At 36.2% G+C, this 18,444-nt stretch overlaps 1 pseudogene across 1 annotated transcript in view; it reads left to right on the forward strand.

Moving 5' to 3' along the window:
• LOC143227293 (uncharacterized) overlaps positions 1–16,455 on the forward strand; it is a 42,148-nt pseudogene extending 25,693 nt beyond the window's left edge. Inside the window, exons 2-6 of the transcript XR_013014985.1 lie at positions 7,919–8,103; positions 8,431–8,451; positions 11,214–11,316; positions 12,887–13,076; positions 13,504–16,455. The product of XR_013014985.1 is annotated as an uncharacterized LOC143227293 (transcript). The remainder of the gene's footprint in view (positions 1–7,918; positions 8,104–8,430; positions 8,452–11,213; positions 11,317–12,886; positions 13,077–13,503) is intronic.
• Positions 16,456–18,444: the final 1,989 nt, after the last annotated feature.

An 18,444-nucleotide genomic window follows, 5' to 3' on the forward strand; every position in this document is an offset into this window, starting at 1 on the left:
CAGTTACTGCCGTAGAAACAGGACGCGAACCATGAACCTTAGGGCTTATAGTTTTAGATGCTAACTCTAAAGCTCTGCCTAGTTTCGTGTTATATTATAAAAACAAAATATTCAAATAAATTACGTCGATGAAGCCAAATGTTGTATATTTTTCACTGTTGAACTGGACAGTTTGAATACGCTTTTGTAATAATATGAAACGTAATGTAAAATACTACCGTTAATTTAGACGCGCGTAATTATTTATTTATATAATTGGCACACAGTGGCGTATTACTATATATTTTGTTAGTAGATGAACTATAGATACGCTTATCATTAGGTGTCGTAAAATTTATTGACACAATTTCTTTATTAATTTCGTGAACCTAATAGTGTCGTTTCTGTTATATAGTCAGTCACACGATTTTTGTGTGGTAACTTATTATAAAGTAAGAAATATACTCAGTTCGATTTCCTCCGGTTAACAGAGTCCAGGTAACGCACTACAAAAAACAACAATAACACCATACCTTATACATTCCAAAGGTGTGATGCTAAGAGATTGATTCCTCAGCGGTATGTCTGCGGACTTACAACGCTAAAATCCGGGTTTCGATACCCGTGGTGGGCAGAGCACAGATAGCCCCTTGTGTAGCTTTGTGCTTAATTTAAAAAAAAAACAACAACCTAACGGATGATAGTAATAGGTTAAATAACTTACGGTTACGTTTCTCAGAGAACTGTTTCAGGAATCTATAAAGCTATATCCCAGAAACTGATTGCTTTTGTTGATATATACAAAGCTATAATGAACTATTATCCTGTTGTTACTGCAAGAAGCGAACCCTGAATTGTAGTCCTCATTTTTACCGTTGAATACCAAGAAACATAACCGAAAGGGAGGTAAAAAAAAAACAAGGAAAATAGTGCAAGTAAAATAATACTTATCAAAACTTACTGTTACATTACATATGATAATTACAGTACTTTATTTAATGAGTTGTTTGTCTTAATAAAACAGACAAATTAATAGTTATATTGAAAAGTGATCTTTAATTACATCATAAGTATAATATTTGTGTTTATTTTCATGCCCTATATATAAAGAAAATGTTTTAAATTCAAAGGCAGATAAATAACATGCAGGAATACATTGTCTTGTTTCTTATTTTGTAAAAACAAAACCCAGCGTTGATGTGTTTACAGTGTTTTATATCACTAGTGATCGTTGATGGGGCATAGTTAAGAGATATTAAATTTATAGCGTGATGTGACAAGTTTTTTAATATTGTTATTTTAAAAGTAGGCGTTCTGCTAAAATCGTTGATCATACACACCACCTGGAGGCGAAAAGTTTCTTCAGGAAAATTCTAATATTATTATTTTTTTTTGTCCTATGTGTATGTATTTGTCTAGTATATCATCTGGATGCAAGATGCTCGGCTTTGTCTAGACATAATGTTTACCTAGTAAAAACATGGAAGACAAATTACTGCCTCTCCCTTCATGTTGTATGCAAGTTCACCGTATCTACTTCTATCTGGTTTTAACCAAAGTTGTTCTACACGGTTCAACAAAACAAATATGACATCATTTCTTACTAATTACATGTCCATACTTTCTAATATAGGTTCTTAGAAATTTGCACAGTGACTACTGTTTCAATGTAATAACATTTTAATTTCAAAAATTCTGTTTGGTTTTGAATTTCGCATAAAGCTACTCGAGAGCTATCTGTGCTAGCCGTCCCTAATTTAGTAGTGTAAGACTAGAGGGAAGGCAGCTAGTCATCACCACCCACCGCCAACTCTTTTACCAACAAATAGTGGGATTGACCGTAACATTATAACGCCCCACGGCTGAAAGGGCGAGCGTGTTTGGTGTGACAGAGATTCGAACCCACGACCCTCGGATTACGAGTCGAACGTCTTTACACGCTTGGCCATGCCGGGCCCCACACAGAGTCATTTATTGTCTGATAAAGAACCTATTTTTCTCTTAGGGATCTTTTAAATAATGTAATGAAAACGTCTAAGCTGTGCTAGTAATTTTCAATAAAAAATATACTTCAAAGAAAACTTAGTGTAGTATATATATATATAATGATTATTATCCTTAAAATAGTTTTTGTTACCCAGGCTTAAGAATTTAAAGTTCGTAAACGTTGTATTGATTTTAATAACGGATTTTCCACAATTTAACCACACGGATTTTGAAAATAATATTATTATTTTTTCTATCACTTAAGAAGTTTTTATAAATTGAGAAGGTAAAAGTCGTACTTAAATCAAATTATTATTTCGTTTATCACAGTGGACATTTTTTTATCACTGTGTCTTTTTATGTTTGGGTTTTAAAACGATCCATAAGGCTCTCACGTCGCGATTTACGGATTCAGCATATCCGAGAAATATCTTTGTATATTTTCGAGTATGTTTGTGAATTAATGTTTGTCAAATAAATTCGCATCACTTTCTAAATTTCAAGGACTGGCCTCATATTCGATTCGTTTCTATTATCCATTACCAAACCCTCTATTGTAATTATAATTAAAGTGAAGCTGAAATTTGGTATCTTGTAAAGTTGTAAATTGAAGTTAAAGTGTTACCAACACTTATGTGGCACCACGAGAAGTAAAAATATTTATCTGAGCATCGCCAGTAAGTCAACTTGACCTTTGGTTACTGTAACGAAGCGTAAGTTCAAGGGTCATTTGCGTTTGTACTTCTCGAGCCCTGGGTGGGTTATAAGAGTGACTGTTAAATCCTATCTCTTATCCGTTCGGAGTAGTCTATTGTTGGAAACAAATATTACCGTGGATTCCCAAATTCCCAGCGACTAGAATCTTTTAAAACGACTGAGCTGTTTGTTTAATTTCTCTCAAGGCTAATAGAGGGCTACCTGCGCTAGCCGTTCCCAGCTCAGAAGTGATAGAGTAAAGAGAAGGCGGCGAGTCTTCATTACCCACCGTCAACTCTTGGATTAGTTTCCCAATAAATAGTGGAATTGACAGTTACAATATAACGCCTCTACGGATGAAAGGACAAATACATTCGGTGAAGGGGTTCGAACATTCGATCCCGAGCGCGTTAACCCCACTGCCATGCCAGGCCAAATACGGTAGAGTACACTTACACTGTCCTTTTACTATACTTTGTGTATGTTAACTAAAAGTAACGTTTTTACGTTAAAATATTATAATTTCCCAAGGTTAAATGGCAAAAACGTATTATTTACAGGCAATAGTGTGATGAAATTGCTTAGTCTCTGAACATATTTGTTGTTTAAAACCTTTTTCTAAGTAGGGAGAACAAACTACTGGAGCAAAACTCTCATACGTTTCGTGCGAATGTTTTCTCACGGCAAAGCCACATCGGGCTATCTGTTGTATTCACCGAATGAAATCGAACTCCTGATTCGAGCGTTTCAAATACGAAAACTTTCACTACTGTCCCACTGGATATATTCTACTTATATATTCTTATGTGTACCGTGATTTGTACACCACTGCCTGTATTTTACAAATTTTTCATACGATACCCGTAAACTCGGGTATCTATGTTTAAGTCCCCCGGGTGGCACAGCGATGAGTTCAGGGGTTTAAAACGCTGAAATCCGGGGATCGAATTACCGCGGTGGGTACAGCAGATAGCCTAACATACCTTTATACTACGGTATTTTGTCATTAATCCCCGAATCCCCATCACACCAAACATGCTCGCCCTTTCAACCGTGAGAGCGTTATAATATGACAGTCAATCCCACTATTCGTTGGTAAAAGAGTAGCCCAAGAGCTGGCGGCAGGTGGTGATGACTAGCTGCCTTCCATCTAGTCTTACACTGCAAAATTAGGGACGGCTAGCGCAGATAGCTTTGTACGAAATTCGAAACCAAACCAAACCTAAAACGGTATCATTCTTACATTCCTCTGTACAGGCCTGAAACAATGGTTAACCAACAAGGTACACACAATCATTTAATAGTAATCTGATTATTAATCAGCGTAATCTCGACAACAGAAACTCGGAATATTTTTTTTTCAAATTTGTCTAACCGTGATGCGGACGTAAACATTTGATGCTGTGTTTTTCATTTTATGGCCGTCAGGAAACACGATTTGACAACAGCGATTTCTCTCTCAGATTAATGAAACAGGTGTTTTATTCTGTCAAAAGAATACCTACACACACGTTTTTTTAGGTTTTATCTTATCAGAGCACATCAGGCACGTAGAGCAGTCTAGCCTAGCTTACCGAACGTAGTAGATATTTCGATTCGGTGTCATTCCCCGTTCGTTTCAGCTTATTTTCCGTTCTAGATCACACGGTAGCTTGCTTGTCTGACAGGCCTACGATTGTTTAATCTACTGGTTTTCATCTCCATCTTCCAGATTCTGGTTTTATATCTTCTATTGCTCATCATTTGACGAGTTTTGTTGCTAGGTTTTAAAACAATACGCAGACTATATTTACACGTTTATCAGTCCTGAGTTATCAGAGTTAGCGGAAAAATGGAACCAACTTTTTTCAAAGGTCACTTGGTACGTAAGAAGTGTATTTAAGGCTTCGTTAAAATATCAGTACAACATTAGTGTAGATAAATACTAGAGTGATACTCACATCTGAGATGGTTTTTACAAACTATAATCAATTGGACTGGGAATTATTTGTTTTAGAAACCCGCGATCATGCAACGTGCCTTTAAATACTACCATTAAAAGCATGATATTTCCATGTTAGGTTTTCAGGTCCTTTGCTTGACTGTAGTGGTTTCGACTACATTAGAGTGAAGTTAAAGATCTAAACGATATATATATATATATATGCACGTGCACGTGTGCGTATGCATAAAGCGTGTTCTCTGACTCGCTTCTTGTTGTCAGCTTCTTCAGGGTCATTTGTTTACCACATTCTTTGTTTGTTTTAATTCAGTTTACAGAAGAAATTTGTCCAAAATTGCAGTGTCTCTTTTCGCATTTTTTCCATAAAAATAGAAGAGACTAGCTAAAAAAACAACTCCTATGATACGTTATTGGTTTAACGTGATTCGGTATTTTACATCAAGGCAACATGGTTCTTCACCCCAGCACTGATCATAAAATATTACACAGTCTGCTGACAGTTTCCCTTATGGTATTAAACACCATGGCGTACATGTTTTACGTATTCAGTTCGTACTGTACTTAAAAAAGAAACAACAACAACAAAACTACAGAATTATTCTTCGCTGAACTTGCACGTGTCCGTTTTACGTCAGTTTGTTTAATACGTTCGTTAACACGACAATGACATTTCTGACATAAATTTTCTCACCACTATCTATATTACTTTGCTAACAGAAATCGTAAACACGAACGTTCGACTTTATCTCTCCCTGTATACTGACACGTATCATTTGTATTACTTCGTATTGACACTTACAAGTCTCCTTATCACACTGCATACGAATAAATGTTACATATTTCTTCAAGAGAGATTGAACTTATAATAACAGTAAGAACAAGATCCTAGTTCCTTTAATCTTTGTCAGAGACGTAACAGTTTGCTTTTCTTTAGATTTACTCTGCCTATATTTGTCTCCTTTTTCTAGTCCTTGTGTTGTCTATTAAACTCTGATTGTACAGTAAAGATGGCGGGTTTCCACGGTCTATATTTTGAGACGTATCTTTCTGGTTGTTCATCAGGAAGTGTCGTGGTAAATATATTTGTACTATAGTCACGCTGAAGTGTAACGGTAGCTGAGTAACATAGTATTCAATCACGCTGTAGTTTAACAGTAAACCAGTAACATACTTTCAATCACGCTGTAGTTTAACAGTAAACCAGTAATATAGTATTCAATCACGCTGTAGTTTAACAGTAAACCAGTAACATAGTATTCAATCACGCTGTAGTTTAACAGTAAACCAGTAATATAGTATTCAATCACACTGTAGTTTAACAGTAAACCAGTAACATAGTATTCAATCACGCTGTAGTTTAATGGTAAACCAGTAATATAGTATTCAATCACGCTGTAGTTTAATGGTAAACCAGTAACATAGTATTCAATCACGCTGTAGTTTAACAGTAAACCAGTAACATAGTATTCAATCACGCTGTAGTTTAACAGTAAACTAGTAACATAGTATTCAATCACGCTGTAGTTTAACGGTAACCAAATAACATAGTAATCACTTACGCTGTAGTTTAACGGTAACTGAGTAACATTTATTTCTTAACTGTATCACAGTTTACTTTTTAACGTTCCAGCCTTCTTCAAGTCGGTGATAAATAACTTGGGACATGGCGCCCATGTTGTTGATACTAATGTTTGAATAGTCTACCTACAACGTAACACTAAAGACCGAAACGACTTCAAAGTTTCCTTCAATCGTCCTTCTAACTTAATAAATTATTTCTTTGTTCTAAATATTTTACTTGTTTTATATGTTGTTCTAGTTCTATATTTGTAGAATATAAATGTCTTATTTGTTTCAGGAATCGATTTTTAAAATTTTTTGTATATGTCGAGAACTTAATGTTTTTATATTTCTAGGTGTCCCAAATATAAATGTTTTACTTGTTCTATTTGTCCAGAATCTAAATGTTCACAATACATTTTGTTGTTGTAAGCAACCAGAATCTACACGTTTCACTTAATCTAAGTGTAAGAAACTTACATTCTCTCTTTCTAAATGTCTAGAACCTAATATCATATTATTTTCTAAATGTCTAGAACCTAAAATCATATTATTTTCTAAATGTCTAGAACCTAATATCATATTATTTTCTAAATGTCTAGAACCTAATATCATATTATTTTCTAAATGTCTAGAACCTAATATCATATTATTTTCTAAATGTCTAGAACCTAATATCATATTATTTTCTAAATGTCTAGAACCTAATATCATATTATTTTCTAAATGTCTAGAACCTAAAATCATATTATTTTCTCATACTTATTCAAACTATAGATGTCATGGCTTGACAAACCTTATCGTACCAATTATGTTATTGTTTGTACAGAGTTGTTTATCGTGTTTGTTTAACTGAAAGACTGTGATGAAGCTTATTTTGTTGGCTACTCATTAATCAATTACAAACTAACTCTCTTGGTCAAGAGATACCAATCTACTCTTAATGAAAGCATTGACTACTTTCGGTTAAAAGTTTTTGTTTTGACTAATTGTTTAATTAATCATCTTTGCTAAATTATATAGACGTACATCAATTTTATTTTCAAAATCGGGTTTAATAATTTAAGATTGTTTGAAGTCAAGCACAAAGCAACACAAATAGCTATCTGTGCTCTGCCCATTACGGTTAACGAAATCCGGATTCAAGCGTTGTAAGCCCGCACAAATACCGCTGTGCCGGTAACAGTAGAGTAAGGTCAATAAATTAAGATACTGCTGATCAGTCTAAGTCGTAAACCGTTAAATCAAAGCAAAGTTATCTTAAAGAAGTTACTTATTGGTATTATCACTATTGTTGTGTATAAATAAAATCTTGAATGGCAAAGAATGATGTTAGTATATAGAAATATGTCTTTGTGTCACTTTGATCAAAAACATCTCTATATTACGCCCTCCCAGAAAAAAAACAAATAAAAAACAGGGACAAAACGGGAATAGCATACCATATCGAACCGGATAGTTATGTATGTTCTCTGTGATTCGTAGGTGGTTCTTATCTGAATTTAAGGGCAAAGCCACACAATGGGCTGTCTGGGCTCTGCCCACGACGGGTATCGAAACCCGACTTTAGCATCGTAAGTCGCCACACATACCGCTGTGCCACTCTGGAAGAGGGGGGTATTCGTACATAAAATAATAAGAAAAGATGACATCTTTTAGCTCACTTCAGTATTTCGTTTTTGACTATAGAATTACGCACTCGTATCATTTATATTATTCGAATTACTTAGCTCATCAAAGCTTTTTTTTTTAAAGATTGCTTAGTGATGAAGAGAAGCGTCCTTTGTTGAGGAAGCCGAAAGACTGAGAGTCATTCACAAGAAGGAGCATCCAGATTATAAATATCAACCCAGACGGCGCAAAACGATGAAGGGTATCCACGTTAACAACACTGGGGTGGAGTCTGTCGCGGGAGTCCAAGGTGCCACTGTCATGTTCAGGTGAGGATTTTTTTATTTTTTTGGCTTGGTTTCTTACAAATTTCGCGCAAAGCTACAAGAAGACTATCTGCACCGGTCGTCCCGAATTCAGCAGTGAAAGACCAAAGGGAAGGCGGCTAGTCATCACCACCCACCGCCAACCTTTGGGCTACTCTTTACTGACGAATAGTGGAACTGAACGTCACACAAAACGCCTTCTCGCTGAAAAGGCGAGCATGAATGGTGAGACAAGGATGCGAACCTGCGAACCCCAGATTGCGAGTCAAGCGTCCCATCTTTTTTTTTTTTTTGCGTATTCAAGACGTAATTTTCTATTTTTACGTCCAGATATGTCCGGGTAATACAGAGGTAAGTTTACGGACTTACTGAGCTACAATCCATGGTTCGAATCCCTGTGGTGAACTCTGTAAATAGCCAGCCTACTGTGGTTTTGCTCAAAAATAAATAAACAAACAATAAAAATGACTTGACATTGAAATAGAACCTGGCACTTGAAGTAAAATTCATAACGTGATTTAGTGTAATACGAAATATTATATTATTTTTTATTTACTATGTTTCAGTGGTTTGGTTTGCTTTGAATTTCGCGCAAAGCTACACGAGGTCTATCTGCGCTAGCCGTTCCTAATTTAGTAGTGTAAGACTAGAGGGAATACAGCTAGTCATCACCACTCACCGCCAACGTTTGGGCTACTCTTTTACCATCGAATGGTGGGATTGACCGTCAAATTATAACGCCCCACGGCTGAAAGGATGAGCATGTTTGGTGTGACGGCGATTCGAACCCGCGACCCTCGGATTACGAGTCGAGTGCCTTAACCACCTGAGCATGTTTCAGTAAAAACAAATATTGCCAACTCAAATTCCAATAAAGTTTTTTTTTTATGAAACAACAAGACATCATAATATCGTAATGTAAGTCCGTTAAGTGTTTCAACATATTTTGCGTAAGACTGCTTGTACGTATTAAAAAAAATCCACACTGGGATATCTACTGTGTCCACCACGGAGAGACGAACCTCGGATTTTAACGTTGTCATTTCTTAAAAGTACCGCTGTCCCCGCCTCTCCAGAGGAACTTGTGGATACGATTTGACAAGAGACACTTAAGTGGTACGACATCAGTGCGCTTGAAGCGACAAATGGGTCACTTTAGATTCACACAAGCGACACTGGAAAACAAATTAACTATCTATACTTTGAAGTGCTGTTACGGCTTGCAATTGTTGTGAAGATATATCTACTCACCCCTATTTATATGAGTAATGCTTTCACTATACAGCCGACTAACGTACTTTATTTTTGTTTTCCAGAGAACATTTTACACTCTGCCAACTGACAGATGGACAAGATCAGGCGGGAAAAATATATATACATAGTTTGTTTTGTATTGTTAAACCAAACTGAGAAGAATGCACAAGAACTTAATAAACAATAGCTTTTGGGCTTCTCTACCCCCACAAACAATAGCTCTTGGACTTCTCTACCCCCACAACAATAGCTCTTGGAGTTCTCTACCCCCCACAAACAATAGCTTTTGGACCTCTCTACTCCCACCAAAAAAAAAAAAAAGAAAAAGAGATGTAACCCCTCAGGAATTGTCAGAAACTTTTCTAGTAGTTAATGAATATGACTTTCATTAATAGACAGGTTTCGAGTTACTGCCCATAAATAGCCTAAAAGAAGCAAATATATGTGTATATACGTTTCGTTTACGAACAAATAGTTTCTACTCTTGTTGTTTGTTTGTTTTTGAATTTCGTGCAAAGCCACACAAGGACCATCTGCGTTAGCCGTCCCTAAGTTAGAAGTGTAAAACTAGAGGAAAGGCAAGTTGTTATCATCACCCACCACCAACTCTTGGACTACTCTTTTACCAAGGTGGTTAAGCGCTTGACTCGTAACCTGAGGGTCGCGGGTTCGAATCCCCGTTTCTTAATGATATTTTGCTGACGAAGGTTGGTTTATATGTCCACAGGTGCCTACATATTCGTCACGAGTACGAAACTTGACCATTTTGCAATTTTCCAAATAGTCGATTTATTAGCAATTATAGTTCGACGTTACTATAGCAACGTACCGTTTCTTTTTAACTTATGTCTTAACTTAAAGTTTTATCTCCTCAATAAACACCTTTAAGTATTTTAAGGTTACTTCTCAGAGGGCATTATTCGGGGTTTACTTACGATTGTAAATTTCGTAAAAGAATATTATATTCGATGGCAAAATGTATAGTATATTACGAACCACTGTTGAAGACATAACGCACCCCAATTTACGCCAAAACATAAATTTGGTGACTTTTTAAACACGCCGTCTGCACTGAACATGAAACGGACGAGGCGAGGCAGTATTCACGTCAGTTTCAAATATAAACCATACCTTTCTTTCATTTGCCGCAAAAACTAATCACCACCGACAGATTTTACTAGCTGGGGTCCGCCGGATGTGTGACCCAGTAGAGTCAGGGCTAAAAAATATTATAAAGAAAGCAGAAACAAAAGCGACATCCCGTGAATGAAAAAGACCAGATGCGAACGTAAACGTCTCATATCGGCAATACTCAACTTTGCCATGTTCCATCAGCCCAAAGGTTAGTCACCAGAGGGTGCTAGCTGGTTAGTTTGTTCGAGGTGGTGGCTACGAAAATACCCTGACATTTCATATAAATGTTGTTGTCCAAGCAAGCTCATATGTCATTCCTATAGGCCTCGTTTAGTCTTTTTCAGTACGTGTATTTTTATATAGGGTGATACATATATACATATGTTTATAGTAAATCCAATACAAGCTTTGGCACTACGCAACATATTTTGGGATATACAGCTGAGACAGATAGCAGTATAGTAAATAAAAACCACTCATTCTGTTTTTTTTCACCACGCTTTGTGAAAAGAAGAAGAAATGAACTTTGACAAGTTCCCTGACATATGTAGTTGTGGGTTATCTTAGTGCCACCTGGTCTGAGCCTTAGTGCCTTTCTTTCTTGGGACTATTCGAAAGTAACCCAAACCCTACACAGGAGCTTAAACTGACTCGAGTGCTGTATGAAATTTCATTGGACACAATTCACAGTGTTGTGTGCAATGATACGTCACGTGATTTCACAGTGAGGAGGACACATTGAACATGTCATTCGCAGTTCGTTTAATCTCCCAAGTGTGTGGTATAATGTTGCCAAGTATCATGCAGTTCACGTGTCATTTGACAGAGGTATTACGAGTACAAAATGTAGGATGTATAAAAAACCGCGTTATATATAAAACAAATATTAATATCGCAACAATTCTTCACATTAATTATTATGCGGATTTTTCGCTTACATAAACAAGTCTTGGGACGCCTCGACGATCCCTCAGGTTACGGAATAGAAAGAGACCTTCGTGATTAAACATTTAGTCGTGTTGTGTGTGTTTTGTTATAGCAAAGCCACATCGGGCTATCTGCAGAGTCAACGGGGGGAATCGAACCCCTGATTTTAGCGTTGTTAATCTATATATTTACTACTGTATCAGCGGGAGACAAGATATGTTACCTTTTCTATTAATGTAACTCCGTTAATGTTGTATTTCTAATTATTCCGTCAAGTCAATCTTCAAGATGAAACAAGTTTCCCTGTATATGGTATTTGATTTTAATATAGTGTGTTTGTAGTTTTGGTTCTTTTGTGAAATTTCAATTTTTGTTCGTTTTCAATATCCAAAAAAAATTATATAATTAAAAATGGAAGTAAGGACTTTCTTATTACTCGTAATTACTTACTTTTTGGTTAGGGGGCGATAGAGTCGCCATTTATGGGTTCAAATTCCCACCACTGAACATGCTCGACAAGTGCGTTATAATGTATCGGCCAAACCCAGTGTTTGTTGGTAAAACAGTTGGCAGTGCGTGGTGTTGACTAGCTGCTTTCCTTATAGTCCAAAAGTAGTTATATTCCAGATGTCACAAGGCCATACTGTTGATTGTATAAAAACTGATTTTCCTTGACAAAGATATAATTTTGATAGCGGTCATTGTGAGTAATTCGTTTTGTTCTTTATATAACTTAAGTTTCCATCCTTCATTTCAGTTAGAAACTTACCAAAATTAGAGCATTTTGTCTGAAATTCCTTTACAGCCATTAGGAAATTACTGTTCAATTCGCTAAAGAGTTGGAAATGTATTTTCACAGAATATTAGCTTTCGATTTAAATAAATAAACTGTGAGAGAGATAAACTGTTGTTGAATAGCACCCGCGATCAGTAAGAATAGAAATAGATAAAACATTAAGTAAAAAGATTTGTTTGTTTGTTTTTGAATTTCGCATAAAGCTACTCGAGGGCTATCTGTGCTAGCCGTCCCTAATTTAGCAGTGTAAGACTAGAGGGAAGACAGCTAGTCATCACCACCCACCGCCAACTCTTGGGCTACTCTTGTACCAACGAATAGTGGGATTGACCGTAACATTATAACGCCCCCACGGCTGGGAGGGCGAGCATGTTTGATGTGACGGAGATTAGAACCCACGACCCTCGGATTACGAGTCAAGTGCCTTAGTCACCTGGTGATGCCTGGACTGCCGGGAGTGGTGATGACTAGCTGCCTTCCATCTTGTTTTACCGCTAATTTATTGGCGGTTAGTGCAGGTAGCCCTCGTGTGGCTTTGCGCGAAATTCAAACCAGCCACCGCCAATTCTTGGGCTACTCTTTTAACCAAGGAATAGTTATGTTTAGTCACTATTACAGTCGACGTTTCGTTTTCATAATATGCCACTTTATTTTATATACAAAACATTTTAATAGGTCCATGAAACCAGAAAAGAAAGTCCCACCAGTGGTCGAAGTCCAACAGCTTCTAGTCCCCAGCAAACTCCTTCACCTTCCTCCACTCAGGGACCACCAACTCCACCCACTACACCAAATCAAGGGCAAACTGCTGTTGGAGAAAGAGGAATATTTGGAAATCGACGAACCGTCAACTTTCCAAGACAAGGTATCTTTCTATGTTTTCCTATTAATTTATAACATAACTTGATTATCCATTGTACAATAATTTTTAATTACTTAGGAAGTGTTTAAACCTTATTAAAATGGTAACAGAAAATTCCAGGTACCATAGTCTGACTCTCATCATATTTTTCTGATTGCCTCCCTGATGGAAAATGGACTTAAACATCTTGGCTACGTTGTAGTTCGTGACCTTATAGAAATAAAAGTTTGTGTAGTTTGTAGATCCAGATGTAAATGAGGAATAAAATGACACCCGTTTTACGTTTTATTAAAGGTGTAAGAAATTTACGTTTCATTAAAGGTGTAAGTAAAAAAAAAGAAAAAAAGACAGAAATCTAAAGCTGTTTTGAATTAACCCAAAGCAATACGAATTTACTCGTAACAGTTTGACATTAATGGGTGTCTTTCAGGTCAACAAGAGGGCCAGCCAATCGATTTCAGCAACGTGGACGTAGGTCAGCTTTCGACTGAGGCCATTGGTAATTTTGATGAGTCCGAACTCGATCAATATCTTCCTCTCCAGAATGGGCTTCCATCATTGAAGGACAATCTGTCTAATCTTAACTCTTCTACAGTAAGTGGTTCCACCAATACCTACAGCTCTACTTGGGTTCCTAAGTTTTTGCCTTCCATATTAACATCTTCTGCAATGGAAGCTGGAAACTTCAGAGCTCAGCCTAACATCCCCTCAAATAGTTTAAGTCAACAAGCTGTCGACTCAACATCTGCAAGTACCGCTGGTGCGTGCACCAAAGAAAGGGCCGTGACCTCACTTCCAGGTCGTAACACCCTCACCAATCGCCAGTCTACCAAGTCACTAGGAGGATGCTCGTATGCAGATAGCAGCAGTAACAGCAGTAGTGGGGGCCAAGAGGATTCTGTCAAGTTCCAAGAACTCACTCCAGTTGTTAAACCAAGTAACCGAACCTCCACTTCCATCATCATGGGTAATCCTGTTGATTTCCAAAATATGAACACTCATTCCAGCTTTGCAGAAAACAATCCTTTTAATACATCCCACACTGGCTATGGCAGCATTCCACCACTCGCTCCAATAAACACTTCCCTCTATGGTTATTACAGCAACGAACAAGAATCCGTGGCGCCCTCTTATCAGTTTCCTTCTCCATCTGGAGCCAAGTCCAATTACAGAGGTATGGGCATCTCTGAGGAAATGTGGTCAACCTATGCTTGAATATAAAATTCATTAAAAACTATTCAAGATGTTTTGCACATTTTGCTGCCCAATACAAATGTTGTTTATTGTATTTTTAAATCTGGTTCTGTTTTTTATCTTATACCACTTAAACAATTGCAGTTTAAAAACTATATTTAACGTTTAGTGATTTTATTGATATAAAAACAAGAGTCAGTGGCGCCGTTAGAGTGAGAAGAAATACTTGTCACGTGCGAAATATTACTTTAGATTGGTTAACATTGTGTATGTAGATAAACGCGTGCGCCTTAGATAGTTTGGCTAGAATGAACAGTGTTATAAATATAATAATTTGTGCAATAATTTTTATTACTGGAAATCAAATGTATTTTTCTCTCTCTTATCAATGAAATGTGTAATAGTAACTAAAGTAATCCAATGTTTATCCCAAGTGGTCCTTTTCTTTAAGTATTTACTCGTGTCTGTCTGTATATAGTCCAGAATTCTATCCTTCCCTTTTCGTTAAGTATTTACTCGTGTCTGTCTGTATAGTCCAGAATTCTATCCTTCCCTTTTCTTTAAGTATTTACTCGTGTCTGTCTGTATATAGTCCAGAATTCTATCCTTCCCTTTTCGTTACGGTATTCATTTTTTTCTGTATACAGTCCAGATTCCTTGAGTAATTTCGGATTATTTAAAACATTGCATCAAAATGAGATGCAATACGTGAAATGGCTTGAAAGATTAACATATATAATCCCTTAAATCCAGTGAGCGAGACTTCGAACAATCCTGAGAAATAATAATTAATTTAAGAAGGTGTTTTCTGATCTGTTTCTTTTTTTTTCAGATACCCTTATATGTCTAAAACTGCTTTTTACAGAATTACGTCCAATCATGATGTTCTACAGACAACTGTGTTATTGCTCAAGGGTGGGGGTCCCCGAGGGTAAAGCCATCTAAATACGTGCCTTAGCCTTTCCTGTGACCTTTGCATCCAGCGAAAAGTTCAAAAGTGATTTTTGTTTCATTTCCTAAACACTACGTTGTAATTGTCCACAAGTTGTAGAGCTAGCTTCCTTAGTTTCTTGTCTATCCAATCACATCCCACTTTATGGGAAGAAACTGGCGTCAACCCTATTAATACTAAACATAATTCTGACATATATATATATATGAACATTTTCTTACGTTCAAGGTTGTGGTTACTGTTAAAATTTCAAAATATATTTAAATGTAAAAAAAAATCTATTTCTGAAGACTGTAGAAAACTAAATAATTTAAATTGAAAATGTATTGTTGTCATTTTCATATTTCTACATGCACAACTATTTACAACTATTTATAACTATTTACAACTATTTCAGTGAGAATAAGCAGTAAGAGGAACACAATTTTAAAAGATTCATATGATAAGTTTATAGTTTGATGTTCAATATTTCCCGATACAGAGTTTTACTGGTGATGTATAGGATTTGTGTGTGTGTGTATTTTAAGTTCCATTCACAAAGTTTGTGAGAGCTCCTTCATAAGGTCAACTCATTTCATGTATGCTACTCACTAGAACAAAAATATAAAGCAGAAGAAACTGTTACGTTTTGTTTTTGTTACTTAAAGGTATTGAAGAATATATAATTATATATTTTTTCTCTTCTATTATTGTAAGGCAACAGTGTTAGTGAATTTACGCAGTCACTGTTTCATGTATTATTAGCCAATCAAAACGAGTTACTGTCCATATCTAGCTGCTCAGAGTTGTGCTGTCTTTTCTAGTTCTACGGCGGGTGGGTCATCGGTATGTTTACGAACTTAAAACACTAAAATCCGAGATTAGATTCCTCGCGGTGAACAGAATAGTTTTGCACTAATGTAATAATTGTCTTTTTTAAAAATAATAGAGAAACAGAAAGTTTAGTACACTGTTTGTATATTTGATGTTAATAATATTGTGTCTTTTTTCTGTAACATTACTTTCTCGTAATGAATATTTGATTTAAATCGGTTTTTCAATCTGTATATTAATAACCCTTCTACTTACTTTTACTATAATGTTGTCTAAGGCAGAAGAAATACTTGCATTAATATTAGGCATTGCTCAACTATTGATTGCATTTTGTATAATTATTTGAATGATTCTATTGTGTTTAAATCTTACAGATGTAATTTTGCAGTCAGTTCGTCAGAAGAATAAAAAATACAAAGAATGTCAGTTTGGAATGTTGTTGTTTTTTAATTATGACACCGTAGTTTTAATAATGTCAGATCTTTGGCAAAAACTAAACATTCAGATGTTCTTTACACTCGAACCCAGCGTAATTTCCAAAGTCAGATTATAATTATTTTAATTTTTTTACTGTTATTATGCCTCACTGGGATTCAACCAATTTAAAGGATCAAGGAAAATGTTAAGAATCCTTCCAGTAAACATCACTGTTCGTATTGCAAGAGGAAGGAACAAACACGAAACACTATACTCTCAAACCAGAGTAAAAAAAAGTATGCATTGTGTAATAACAAAATATGAAAACAGTTAGTCATAAAAGATTAAATAAAGCGAACTAACATTATTATTTTATGGGCCTTTTCAGATGGAGTTAATCGGGTACTTTATTATTTTGTAAATGTAGTTAGAAAAAGTATATTTGAAGAGAGATTATTTAGATTTAGTCTTAAAATATTATTTGCTCTATGGCGTTATAGATGTGATTAGCTATTGTAACTGCATCCTTGTAACGTTTAACTTGTAAATAAAGTGTTACAAAAATACATAGCTGGTTCTTCACTTTTGATATAAATTCGACCTTGCTCATTCTTTGCTAAATAACATAATATATACACACGTATGACATAATACATACACACGTATGATATAATACATACACACGTATTTCAATCTCACAAAACAGAGGCAAATATCTTAAAAGTCTAATCAAAACTAATCTTACTACCCTAACGCTATTCGAGTTAACATTACTTCTGGTAACACACGGAGCTGTTGCTATTCTAAAGCTTTATGTATTCACACAGAAAAGTCATTGTGTGAAACATTCCCACGGGAGGTGTCGCTGGTTTCGACATTAGGATGTACACTAATAACATAAGCTGGGCACAGGCTGAGAAACACCTGGAGGCCTTAATCTCCCTATTTTCCAGATTGTATGAACAGCTAACACAGTCTGGGAGAACTTATTGTGATATACAGTTGTGTACCCTCAATCTTATCAAGAACTGCTTCTGATAAAGTATTCTTTCTCTATTAGGTGAAAAGTAGTGCGTTAGGGTTTTGTGAATCCGGTTATACAGATAAACACTGATTGTCATAAATTGTGTCTAGTAGCCTTCTTTCTCTAGCTCGTTGATATGAAATATTAACCGACTGAGCACGAGGTTCGGTCCAATTGACCGATCCGGATGGAGAAGAAATGTTGACTATAATTTTGAATTTAAAAAGCGTTGTGTATATGAAATATAATAATCTTCTGGTCAAATATACAAGCCTGTTGTACAAAAAACGTCAGAAGTGTTGCAAGCATACTTGTACTCAAAATATGTCTATGAATTGACAATGTCAGTCTGACATTTCATTTACAAACAAGGAGATACCGACAACGTCAGTCTGACACTATATTTACAAACAAGGAGGTACCGACAACGTCAGTCTGGCACTACATTTACAAACAAGGAGGTGCCGACAACGTCAGTCTGACACTACATTTACAAACAAGGAGGTGCCGACAACGTCAGTCTGGCACTACATTTACAAACAAGGAGGTGCCGACAACGTCAGTCTGACACTACATTTACAAACAAGGAGGTACCGACAACGTCAGTCTGACACTACATTTACAAACAAGGAGGTACCGACAACGTCATTCTGGAACTACATTTACAAACAAGGAGGTACCGACAACGTCAGTCTGACATTACATTTACAAACAAGGAGGTGCCGACAACGTCAGTCTGACACTACATTTACAAACAAGGAGGTGCCGACAACGTCAGTCTGGCACTACATTTACAAACAAGGAGGTGCCGACAACGTCAGTCTGACACTACATTTACAAACAAGGAGGTACCGACAACGTCAGTCTGACACTACATTTACAAACAAGGAGGTACCGACAACGTCATTCTGGAACTACATTTACAAACAAGGAGGTACCGACAACGTCAGTCTGACATTACATTTACAAAC

The sequence above is a fragment of the Tachypleus tridentatus genome, chromosome 9 (genome assembly GCF_004210375.1).
Source record: "Tachypleus tridentatus isolate NWPU-2018 chromosome 9, ASM421037v1, whole genome shotgun sequence".
Lineage (NCBI taxonomy): Eukaryota > Metazoa > Arthropoda > Merostomata > Xiphosura > Limulidae > Tachypleus > Tachypleus tridentatus.